The following is a 12,806-nucleotide window of genomic DNA, read 5'->3' as shown; positions in this document are numbered from 1 at the left end:
CAAGGGCATGATTAGGAATTTTCAAAATTTTGGAAGGACTAATATGCAATTTCCCAAAATTTAAGGATCGAAATGCAAATTTTCAAAAATAAAATTACCGAAATATAATTAACCGAAATTTAGGGGATAAATTGTGATTACAGAAAGTTTGAGGAACAAATTGAAAATTTCGAAAACGTAAGTGGCTAAATCATAATTTCCGAAATTGTTAGGACCAAAAGTGAAATTTTCAAAATTTTAAGGATCAATGTGCAATTTCAGAAAAATTTATAGGGACTAAAATGTAAATTTTGAAGAATTGAAGGGTCAAAATGCAATTAATCAGAAATTATAAAGGGAGAATTATAAATTTTTCTAGGAATAATAGGATCCAATCAATCATCTTCATGAAATTTTTGGAAAATTAATTATACGAATTCCTTAAGCTTCAACACGAATAATCTAAAGCGTCTTCGCCGCAGGGAGGATATTCATGCTAAGTGTAGCTACATATGCATTGCTGGATTCGGAAGCTACACACTCTTTCATATCCGAGATTTTCGTTAAGCGGCTGAATATTACACCTGAGGATATGGGATTGGGTTTCAAAGTTTCTATTCCTTCCGGTGACCAAATGATCATGTCTAGTATTGTGAAGAATCTGGAGCTTCGTTTATTTAAAGATGTGGTTCGGCAGATCTTATCGTACTCCATATGCCTAAATTTGACATCATACTCGGTATGGATTGGTTATCAGCAAATGGAGCTTCGATAGATTTTCGTCAGAGATCGGTGTCTATTCGACCGCCTAGTGGGAAATCTTTTGTTTTTGAGGCGGTGAGGAACAAGCAAATGCCGCACATTATCTCTTGTCTGTGTGCGAGGAAGCTTGTGAGATGAGGATGCCAAGCTTTTCTAGCATGTGTCACTACCGCACATGCTCCTATCAGTCAAAAGTTGGAGGATATTGAGATTGTCATAGACTTTCCTAGTGTCTTTCCTGAGGGCGTTTCTGGCATTCCACATGACTGTGAGGTAGAATTTTCTATTGAGTTGATGTCGAGTACTGTACCCATTTCTAAAGCACCTTATCGTCTAGCACCCGCTAAAATGAAAGAATTTAAAGATCAAATCCAATAATTGCTAGACAAGGGTTTTATTCGCCCTAGTTACTCTCCGTGGGGCGACCGGTATTATTTGTGAAGAAGAAGGATGGTACTATGCGACTCTGTATTGATTATCGAGAGCTGAATAGAGTCAAAATCAAGAATAAGTATCCTCTACCAAGAATTGAAGATTTATTTTATCAATTGCAAGGAGCATCGATATTCTCGAAGATTGATCTTTGTTCTGAATACCATCAGTTGAAAGTGAAAGAGTCCGATTTTCATAAGAAAGCGTTTCCGAGTGCCAAGACAGTTTTGACAAGTTAAAGCAAGCCTTGATTTCAGCGCCAGTGTTATCTATGCCATCGGGGCAAAGAGAGTATGTTCTTTATACCGAAGCTTCTAAACTTGGTTTGTGAGCAGTTTTGATGCAAAATGACCGAGTTATAGCCTATGGGTCGAGACAGTTGAAAGTTCACGAGAAAAACTACCCCACTCATGATCTTGAGCTTGCGGCAGTAGTTTTTGCACTGAAGATTTGGAGACATTACTTATGTGGGGAGAAGTCCAAGATTTTCACCGACCATAAATTTTTGAAATATTTTTTCAACCAAAAAGAATTGAATATGCGGCAGCGAAGATGGCTTCAGTTGGCGAAAGACTACAACTATGAGATTACCTACCATCCGGGAAAAGCTAATGTAGTGACAGATGCATTGAGTCGAAAGGCGGCAGTTATTACTCATTTATCTCTTCAAAGACCACTGCAGCCCGAGGCAAGGCCCTTAACCTTGCCACATTGGCAGCACAGTAGACTTTGAGAGATAGAATCAGTGAGGTACAGTCTACTGATGAGCAATTGCGAAAGTGGAGAGTGAGAGATGAAGCCAAGGGCCGGAAGTTGTATTCTGAGGTGGATGGTGTAGTTCGATATCGAGACCGTTTATGGGTTCCTAGTGACGACTTTTTGAGAGAGCTGATTATGAATGAAGCTCATGACTCACCCTATTCCATTCATCATGGAAGCACGAAAATGTACAAAGATCTTCAGCTATTATATTGTTGCCCGGGCATAAAACGAGACATTCTGCGATTTGTGACCGAGTGTTTGACGTGTCAACAAGTTAAAGCAGTGCATCAGAGGCCAGCGGAGAAGCTTAAGCCACTTCCAATTACCAAGTGGAAATAAGAAAATATTACTATGGATTTTGTGGTGGGATTGCCGAGGACTATCAAGGTGTTTAATGCTATATGGGTGACAGTGGATCGTTTTACGAAATCAGCGCATTTTCTACCTATCAAGATGACATTCACCGTGACATAGTATGTTGATTTGTATATTCGAGAGATAGTTCGTCTGCATGGGATTCCTGTATCTATTGTTTCTGACAGAGATCCGAGATTTACATCATCTTTGTAGAGGAGTCTGCATGCAGCAATGGGGACTAAATTGTTATTTAGCACAACATTCCATCCTCAAACCAATTGTCGAGGCCCGAAAATTCTTACTTTGAAAATTTGCGGAAAATTAAAAATTTTTCTTTTAAAATAAATGGAGTGCCTCATCCATAAAATCAACTGATGAATCAAGTTCAATGTCAAAAAAAAAATTATAGCAGCGGAAGAAACTAAAGTTTGCCAAAAATAACAATTCAAAAAATGTCCAACAACTGGTAAAAATATTTGAGCATAAAATGACATGTGCTGAAACTGAGGTCCTCGGGTGCCACTACTGCCGACCCAAGCTGGCTCACTGGTCCCCGCCCTCGGCCCTGGCCTCATCAGTACCTACAACAATCAAGTCTAGTGAGCCTAAAGACTCAGCATGCAAATATCGTAGGTAACGAGAAAATGTAATTTGCATGGATAAAATATCATGTCATGAGGCATACTTAAAATAACTTGTACTGAGCAATTATAATACGTGCATAACTGAACTGAAAATCATAGTGAAAATGTTTGCTCCTTGGAGCCCTGTACTGAAATAACTGATAAAAATTTTTCTGTTGAGATTATGGTCTACGCCTGTGGCCCCTGCACTGGACTGAACTGATCGGTAACTGGCTACCGGGGAGTATCAAATTGAACTGAGCTGACCGGTCACTGGCGACCGGGTGGTACCAAACTGAACTGATCGGTCACTGGCGACCGTATAAAATAATGCTCCCATAATAGTGAATTGACCACAAGCAATATCGCATAAATCTCAAAAATAAGTATTTTCTATTTTCATGCACGTAATATAATTAAATGGCATAATGAAAATATCCTGTATATTTTACCAACTGGATTGGATCGTTCCCAGGCTCTATGCAATTAAGTTTGAAAATGCGACAATTACGTCTAACGACTTCGTATTTAATCATGACTCCGAACCAACCCGAACCGACACTGAACCGACGTATAGTCATGATTAAAATACGCTTAAAATTATGAACTAATGCCCCTAAAATGATGAGGGTCGAAATCTAGGTGAAATGGAGGCCAAAACAAGAAACGCTCTTTCGAGAGTCAATTTGGCACATTGCACCGTAAATTCTCGTACGACCTCAAAAATGATCCGAATCACAAACGGTCAAAAACACGACCTTCCTAACTCAAAGGGACACTGTCCAGTCTAAGTCCATAGGCTAAAAGCCGACCGATAACTCGAACGAGCCTCCGAACCGTCAGAGCAAGTTGCTGTCAAATTCCAGCAGCAGCAACTTCGCTTTGATCGCGTCGTTTGCGAGACTTTTGGCCATTGGGGCTTGAACCACCGACCATAGCCTCTCAACAACATCCCAAGGAATGATTTGAACCATGTCTAAGGGCCCTAGGCCAGCCACAATTCGCCTCATTCTAGCAACCACCCGAAAGTTCTTACCGAGGGCCCTCATGCGTGCGTGTGTGGTGTTGTGCTTCGCTTGCTGTCTCGACTCGTTCCAGTGGCCATTGGTTGACCATGGCACGATCTAGACATCTAGGGGCATGGTATGAACCGTGGCTAAGGGCCATAGGCCAAACAAGATCCACACCATTCCACCATTTTCGAAATGCACATGCTGTACCAAGAGAAAGCCGAAAGGGGGAAGGGCTGTTCTTGTTGTTTTATTAAAAACCGATTCACCATGGACCAAGCCACCAAAAGGCGACTTAGTCACGTCTTAGACCTGCTAGGGGAGTGATCCAACCATGGCTATAGGCCCCTAGGGCAGCCATGATCAGATCCTTACCCTTGGACAACAAAACTGAATTTTCGAACACAACTCTACACCTATGGGGAGCTTGCTGTGATTTCGGTTTTCCAGCAAGCATATGGTCCTAATGCATCCTATTACATGTCTAGGAGCCGCCTTGGGTGCCTGGAGTCGAGCCATCCACCTGAAACGTCAAAACAAGAGAACCCATGAAGCTTGTCATGGAAACCGAAAATCTGCATGTTATATTTTTCTGAAATTTCTTGGTGTGTTTCGGTTTATGGCCAAAGAAATCATGATCATGCAATGAAAATAATTGATAATAGGACTTGATTGAGGTTTGAAAGAATCTAGACATGCCTTGGTTTTCGTTTGAATGAAAAACGAAAGAATACGACGACTCGGCGCGGAGGAGGTGGAGCGTTTTATTATCTTGCTTCTTGCTCGATTTTTCTCTCTTGTTTCTAGCTATGAGGGTCACAATTTTTCTACTCTATAAGCTCTGATTTTCGGTCATGGGGGGAGGAAGAATGATGGTTAGGAGAGTGAGGGAAGTGGGTTCAAGATATAGGGGATAACTGAAGACCAAGTCTTCATCTTTTGAATTTTGAATTCTAGTTTGATATCAAATGATTTGTTGGTGCCTGTTGGGGTGAGGTGGCCGATCAATTACCATCTAGACTAGGTGAGGATAAGGTTGATCATTAATTAAATGGTGCTCCCAAAAATAAAAGAATTATCCTACTAATTAAATACAAAGAAAGGGTCAAAGTTGTTGAGTTGGCATATCAATGCTTAATCAACTAAAGGTGGCCGAAATTACACAATAAAAATGAAGAAAAAATGTTGTTTAGTTGATAAATTTTAATACCTTAAGAGCCTTACCTATCCCTTAAATAATTTAGTGAACTAACCCCTTAATTATGGAACTTAAATGAATTTATTTTCTACTCACCTCAAGTAGCTTAAATAATTCCTTAAACTTTTTTATTAACTTAAATTAACTTATTTGCTAGCTAAAATAAATCCTGGAAATATTTCCTAAATCTTAAATTTATCTCTAAACTCCAACTCCAGTCCGGCCTCACTGAAATAACTGAAAGAATAAAATTAAACTGCTGGCTAAAATAATTAACTTCAAAGAAAAACAATAAAATAATCATGCAATGAAGTCAATTAAATTTAAAATACTATAATTATGCATGACTTATATGTAGACTGATTTACGGGTTCTACAATCCTTCCCCCCTTAAAAGAAATTTCGTCCTCGAAATTAGAACTCACCGAATAACTCGGGGTATCGATCTCTCATCTCCGGCTCAGACTCCCACGTAGCTTCTTCCTCTGAATGATTGAGCCATTTGACTTTGACTCGCTTAACCAACTTGTTCCAAAGTTTCTTCTCCTGCCGGTCTAGGATCTGCACTGGCCTCTCCTCATAAGATAGGTTCGGAGTAAGCTGCAATGGCTCAAAGTTCAGCACATGCGAAGGATTCGCCATGTACTTTCTCAGCATGGAGACGTGGAACACATTGTGTACTCCGGCCAGATTCGGCGGAAGAGCAACACGATAAGCTAGCATCACAACTCTGTCAAGGATCTCAAAGGGTCCAATGAATCTCGGACTGAGCTTTCCTTTCTTCCCAAATCTCATGACACCCTTCATAGGTGCCACTTTCACAAAGACATGATCGCCCACTGCAAACTCTAACTCTCTCCTCCGCCGATCGGCATAACTCTTCTGTCGACTCTGAGCAGTCCTCATCCTATCACGGATCTTGACTACTACATCTGCCGCCTGCTGAACAATCTCTGGACCCAACTCTGCTCTCTCTCCTACTTCATCCCAATGAACAGGAGATCTACACTTGCGGCCATATAGTGCTTCATACGGAGCCATACCAATGGAAGACTGGAAGCTGTTGTTATAGGTGAACTCAACCAATGGCAAGTTCGACTCCCAACTCCCTGAGAAATCAATGACGCAAGCACGGAGAAGATCCTCTAAGATCTGAATAACTCGCTCTGACTGCCCATCTGTCTGCGGATGAAAAGCTGTGCTAAACAGCAACTTCGTACCCATAGTCGAATGCAAACTCTTCCAAAACGAGGAAGTGAATTTGGGATCTCTGTCGGATACGATCGAAACTGGAATACCATGGAGTCGGACTATCTCTCGGATATACAGCTCTGCATACTGAACCATGGTGAAAGTCGTCTTAATAGGCAAGAAGTGCGCTGATTTGGTAAGACGATCTACAATCACCCAGATAGCATTCGATCCTCTGGCTGACCTTGGCAATTCGGTCACAAAGTCCATGGTAACATTCTCCCACTTCCACTCGGGAATAGGGAGAGGCTTGAGCAAACCTGCTGGTCTCTGATGCTCGGCCTTCACTAACTGGCAGGTCAGACACTCGGACACAAATCGTCTGATGTCCTTCTTCATACCAGGCCACCAATACAATAGCTGCAGATCTTTGTACATCTTCGTACTCCCTGGATGAATAGAGTACGGCGACGTATGGGCTTCTGATAAGATATCTGCTCGGATAGAATCACTGCTAGGAACCCATATCCTGTCTCGGTATCTCACAATACCATCACTGACTGAATACAAGACACTGCCCTTGGCTTCATCTCTCTTCTTCCACTGTGCCAATTGCTCATCTGCTGACTGACCACTGCGAATACGGTCCATAAGGGAAGACTGAATGGTCAAGTAGACGAGGAACTCTACCTCGAGGATAAGTCTCGAGATCAAACCTCTGTATCTCAAACTTAAGAGGTTTCTGAATCGTCAAATGAGCCATCACTGCGACTTTTCTGCTCAATGCATCCGCAACTACATTAGCTTTACCCGGGTGGTAGCTAATGTCACAATCGTAGTCTTTCACAAGCTCCAACCAACGCCTCTGACGCATGTTCAGCTCCTTCTGTGTAAAGAAATACTTGAGGCTCTTGTGGTCGGTAAAGATCTGGCATTTCTCTCCACACAGATAGTGCCTCCAAATCTTCAAGGCAAAAACTACGGCGGCCAACTCTAGATCATGGGTAGGGTAGTTCTTCTCGTGGATTTTCAGCTGTCGAGAAGCATACGCTATCACTCTCTCATGCTGCATCAGAACTGAACCTAAACCGAGCTTCGAAGCATCGGTATAAAGGACAAACTTGCCGGGCCCTGATGGCATGGCCAAAACTGGTGCTGAGATAAGAGCTTGCTTCAAAGTATCAAAGCTCTTCTGACACTCCTCGCTCCAAACAAATTTCACATTTTTCTTGGTCAGTGCTGTGAGTGGAACGGCAATGGAGGAGAATCCCTGAATGAACTTCCGATAATATCCTGCTAAGCCAAGAAAACTGCGGATCTCTGATGCATTCTGAGGCACAACCCAATCTCTGACTGCTGCAACTTTTGCTGGGTCTACCTCAATACCACTGCTAGAAACGATGTGGCCTAAGAACGCCACCTTCTCTAACCAGAATTCGCATTTACTGAACTTTGCGAATAATTTGTGCTTCTGAATTGTCTGCAACACTGTGGTCAGATGTCTGCTGTGCTCCTCCCGACTCTTGGAGTAGACGAGAAATTCATCTATGAACACTATCACAAACTGGTCAAGATACGGTTGAAATACGCGATTCATGGGATCTATGAAGATCGCTGGCGCATTCGTCAGACCGAACGGCATCACAAGGAACTCGTAGTGGCCATAACGAGTCCTAAAAGCAGTATTGGAAACATCAGCATCTCTCAACCTCAACTGGTGATAACCAGAGCGCAGATCAATCTTGGAGAAAATAGAAGCTCCCTGCAACTGGTCAAACAGATCCTCAATCCTCGGAAGTGGGTATTTATTTTTCACTGTAACCCTGTTCAACTTCCGATAGTCAATACAAAGTCTCATAGAGCCATCCTTCTTCTTAACAAACAAGATTGGCGCGCCCCAAGGTGAGAAGCTAGGGCGAATGAACTCCTTGTCCAGAAGTTCCTGTATCTGCTTCTTAAGCTCTGCCATCTCTGTCGGTGCTAGTCGGTACGACGCTTTGGATATCGGAGCCGTACCTGGCATAAGCTCAATGGAAAACTCCACCTCTCTCTCGGGTGGCATACCAGAGACATCTTCGGGAAAAACGTCTAAGAAATCTCTGACAATCGGAACATCTGAGGCTGACTGGCTGGGTTCCTCGAGGACAGATAAAAAGGTCGCTAGAAATGCCCGACACCCTCTATGCATGAGCTTCCTGGCCTGAACATAAGGAATAATGCGCGGTAAAGGAAAGTACCTGTCCGGCTCAAATAAGAACTGCTCCATTCCAGGCGGTCGGACAAGAACAGATCTTTGCTGGAAGTCTATCAACACTTTGTTCCTCAATAGCCAATCCATCCCTAGGATGATGTCAAATTCTGGCATCGCTAGCACAATCAGATCCGCATAAACAAGATTACCGTGCAGCTCAAGGTCTATATCTCGTATAACATTGGTAGCTTCCATCTCCTCGCCTGACGGCAACACTACTGAAAAGGCTGTATCTAGCCCAATGGTCTGGATCTTGAGAAAGTTTGCAAAGACCTCCGAAATAAACGAGTGAGTGGCCCTTGAATCTATCAAGGCCTTGGTAGCGGAACCAGATATAAAATTTCTCCCTGAAAGAGCGGAGCTCTAAGTTGAATCCAGTAGTTACAAGAACTAAACTTATAGACATGCAATGGTCAAAGTTCTTCTAACTTAAATCCCCAAAATACTACTGAGTAGAGCATGCAATCCTATCACAGTTCTAAGTTCAATCTTAATCCTCATTCCCAAAATACGGAAATTCAAATAATAACTTAAAGTTTAAAGGTACCTGTCAACAACATAGTCTCCGGGTTGGTTTCCGCGGCATGGAGAGCAAAAACTCTGCCTTGGGTAGGCAGATTCCTCTGAGGGCACTGCAGCAACATGTGGTCTGGACTGCCACACTTAAAACACTTTCCTGAGCCAGACATACATGCTCCAGGATGGCGGCGTGAGCACCTGGGACAGACTGGGTGCTCATAAGTCCTAGGGGCTGGGCGTCCCCGCTGCTGCTGCTGTTGCTGGCCTCTGTTTCTAGGCGGTCCATGAAAAGGCCTCTTGTTCTGCTGCTGATGCTGATGAGGAGGAGGGCGGTGTGGTACCTGGACTGGGCGCTTGCCCTGGCAATCCCTCTCGATATCCCGCAGATCCTGCTCTGCGGCTAGGGCCTTGGAGACAGCAATCTCATAAGTAGCAGGGTCAGACACCCTAACATCCCGGCGCAAGATCGGCCGTAGACCCACCAGGAAATGCATCAACTTGGCTTTGGCATCATTCGCGATCAGGGGCACAAAATGACAGCCCCTCTCGAACTTACGGATGAACTCCGTCATATCTCCCTGTCTCAGGCTCATGAACTCAGTGGTCAACCTGGTGCGAACTTCCTCAGCAAAATATTTGGAGTAGAAAACCTCCGTGAAGCGTGTCCATGAAAGTGTAGCCAAGGTCAGGGCTACTGACGCTCCTTCCCACCGTAAGCGGGCATCTCCACTGAACAGACAGGTGGCACATCGAACTCGGTCTGCGTCTCTCAGCTCCATGAACTCGAAGATAACCTCGGGGGATTTGATCCATCCCTCGGCAATCATGGGGTCAGACGTCCCAGAAAACTCCTTTGGACGCATCTTCATGAATCGCTCGTAAACAGCCTCTGGCCCTGTCGGCCTAGTCACCACCGCATTGTTCCCCGCAAACTGTGCGAAGAACTGTGTCATCCCAGCTAGCATCTGGGCTCTCATGTCAGGTGGGGGCGGTGGTGGAGGTGGAGGAGGAGGAGGAGGTGTCTGCCTCTCTTGTCTCTGATCGTCATCGTCCTCGCGACGATGCTCGCCACTACCTCTCGGGCGTCCTACTTGACGTCTAGGGGGCATACTGTTCCAACATAACCCATACGTAACTAACATGCATAATTCCATAATTTATTTTAAATGAACACTGAAATGCTGAAAATCTGGTCGAAATTATTTCATGGAAGCATGCTGTCAAAATAATTCATGCTTTAAATAAAATGCTGAACTGTAAAACTTACAGACCGAAGGCGCGGCTTCGTGAGCTTCTCGTGGTCAGTAGTAGTGTAACCCTATACAGAACTTGGCTCTGATACCAACTGTCGAGGCCTGAAAATTCTTACTTTGAAAATTTGCGGAAAATTAAAAATTTTTCTTTTAAAATAAATGGAGTGCCTCATCCATAAAATCAACTGATGAATCAAGTTCAATGTTAAAAAAAAAATTATAGCAGCGGAAGAAACTAAAGTTTGCCAAAAATAACAATTCAAAGAATGTCCAACAACTGGTAAAAATGTTTGAGCATAAAATGACATGTGCTGAAACTGAGGTCCTCGGGTGCCACTACTTCCGACCCAAGCTGGCTCACTGGTCCCCGCCCTCGGCCCTGGCCTCATCAATACCTACAACAATCAAGTCTAGTGAGCCTAAAGACTCAGCATGCAAATATCGTAGGTAACGAGAAAATGTAATTTGCATGGATAAAATATCCAGTCATGAGGCATACTTAAAATAACTTGTACTGAGCAATTATAATACGTGCATAACTGAACTGAAAATCATAGTGAAAATGTTTGCTCCTTGGAGCCCTGTACTGAAATAACTGATAAAAATTTTTCTGTTGAGATTATGGTCTACACCTGTGGCCCCTGCACTGAACTGAACTGATCGGTAACTGGCTACCGGGGAGTATCAAACTGAACTGAGCTGACCGGTCACTGGCGACCAGGTGGTACCAAACTGAACCGATCGGTCACTGGCGACCGTATAAAATAATGCTCCCATAATAGTGAATTGACCACAAGCAATATCGCATAAATCTCAAAAATAAGTATTTTCTATTTTCATGCACGTAATATAATTAAATGGCATAATGAAAATATCCTGTATATTTTACCAACTGGATTGGATCGTTCCCAGGCTCTATGCAATTAAGTTTGAAAATGCGACAATTACGTCTAACGACTTCGTATTTAATCATGACTCCGAACCAACCCGAACCGACACTGAACCGACGTATAGTCATGATTAAAATACGCTTAAAATTATGAACTAATGCCCCTAAAATGATGAGGGTCAAAATCTAGGTGAAATGGAGGCCAAAACAAGAAACGCTCTTTCGAGAGTCAATTTGGCACATTGCACCGTAAATTCTCGTACGACCTCAAAAATGATCCGAATCACAAACGGTCAAAAACAAGACTTTCCTAACTCAAAGGGACACTGTCCAGTCCAAGGCCATAGGCTAAAAGCCGACCGAGAACTCGAATGAGCCTCCGAACCGTCAGAGCAAGTTGCTGTCAAATTCCAGAAGCAGCAACTTCGCTTTCATCGCGTCGTTTGCGAGACTTTTGGCCATTGGGGCTTGAACCACCGACCATAGCCTCTCAATAACATCCCAAGGAATGATTTGAACCATGGCTAAGGGCCCTAGGCCAGCCACAATTCGCCTCATTCCAGCAACCACCCGAAAGTTCTTACCGAGGGCCCTCATGCATGCGTGTGTGGTGTTGTGCTTCGCTTGCTGTCTCGACTCGTTCCAGTGGCCATTGGTTGACCATGGCACGATCTAGACATCTAGGGGCATGGTATGAACCGTGGCTAAGGTCCATAGGCCAAACAAAATCCACACCATTCCACCATTTTCGAAATGCACATGCTGTACCAAGAGAAAGCCGAAAGGGGGAAGGGCTGTTCTTGTTGTTTTATTAAAAACCGATTCACCATGGACCAAGCCACCAAAAGGCGACTTAGTCACGTCTTAGACCTGCTAGGGGAGTGATCCAACCATGGCTATAGGCCCCTAGGGCAGCCATGATCAGATCCTTACCCTTGGACAACAAAACTGAATTTTCGAACACAACTCTGCACCTATGGGGAGCTTGCTGTGATTTCGGTTTTCCAGCAAGCATATGGTCCTAATGCATCCTATTACATGTCTAGGAGCCGCCTTGGGAGCCTGGAGTCGAGCCATCCACCTGAAACGTCAAAACAAGAGAACCCGTGAAGCTTGTCATGGAAACCGAAAATCTGCATGTTATATTTTTCTGAAATTTCTTGGTGTGTTTCGGTTTATGGCCAAAGAAATCATGATCATGCAATGAAAATAATTGATAATAGGACTTGATTGAGGTTTGAAAGAATCTAGACATGCCTTGGTTTTCATTTGAATGAAAAACGAAAGAATACGACGACTCGGCGCGGAGGAGGTGGAGCGTTTTCTTATCTTGCTTCTTGCTCGATTTTTCTCTCTTGTTTCTAGCTATGAGGGTCACAATTTTTCTACTCTATAAGCTCTGAATTTCGGTCATGGGGGGAGGGAGAATGAAGGTTAGGAGAGTGAGGGAAGTGGGTTCAAGATATAGGGGATAACTGAAGACCAAGTCTTCATCTTTTGAATTTTGAATTCTAGTTTGATATCAAATGATTTGTTGGTGCATGTTGGGGTGAGGTGGCCGATCAATTACCATCTAGACT

This window comes from Primulina tabacum, chromosome 9 (assembly GCF_025594145.1).
Source record: "Primulina tabacum isolate GXHZ01 chromosome 9, ASM2559414v2, whole genome shotgun sequence".
Lineage (NCBI taxonomy): Eukaryota > Viridiplantae > Streptophyta > Magnoliopsida > Lamiales > Gesneriaceae > Primulina > Primulina tabacum.
This window is presented reverse-complemented; position numbering follows the sequence as displayed.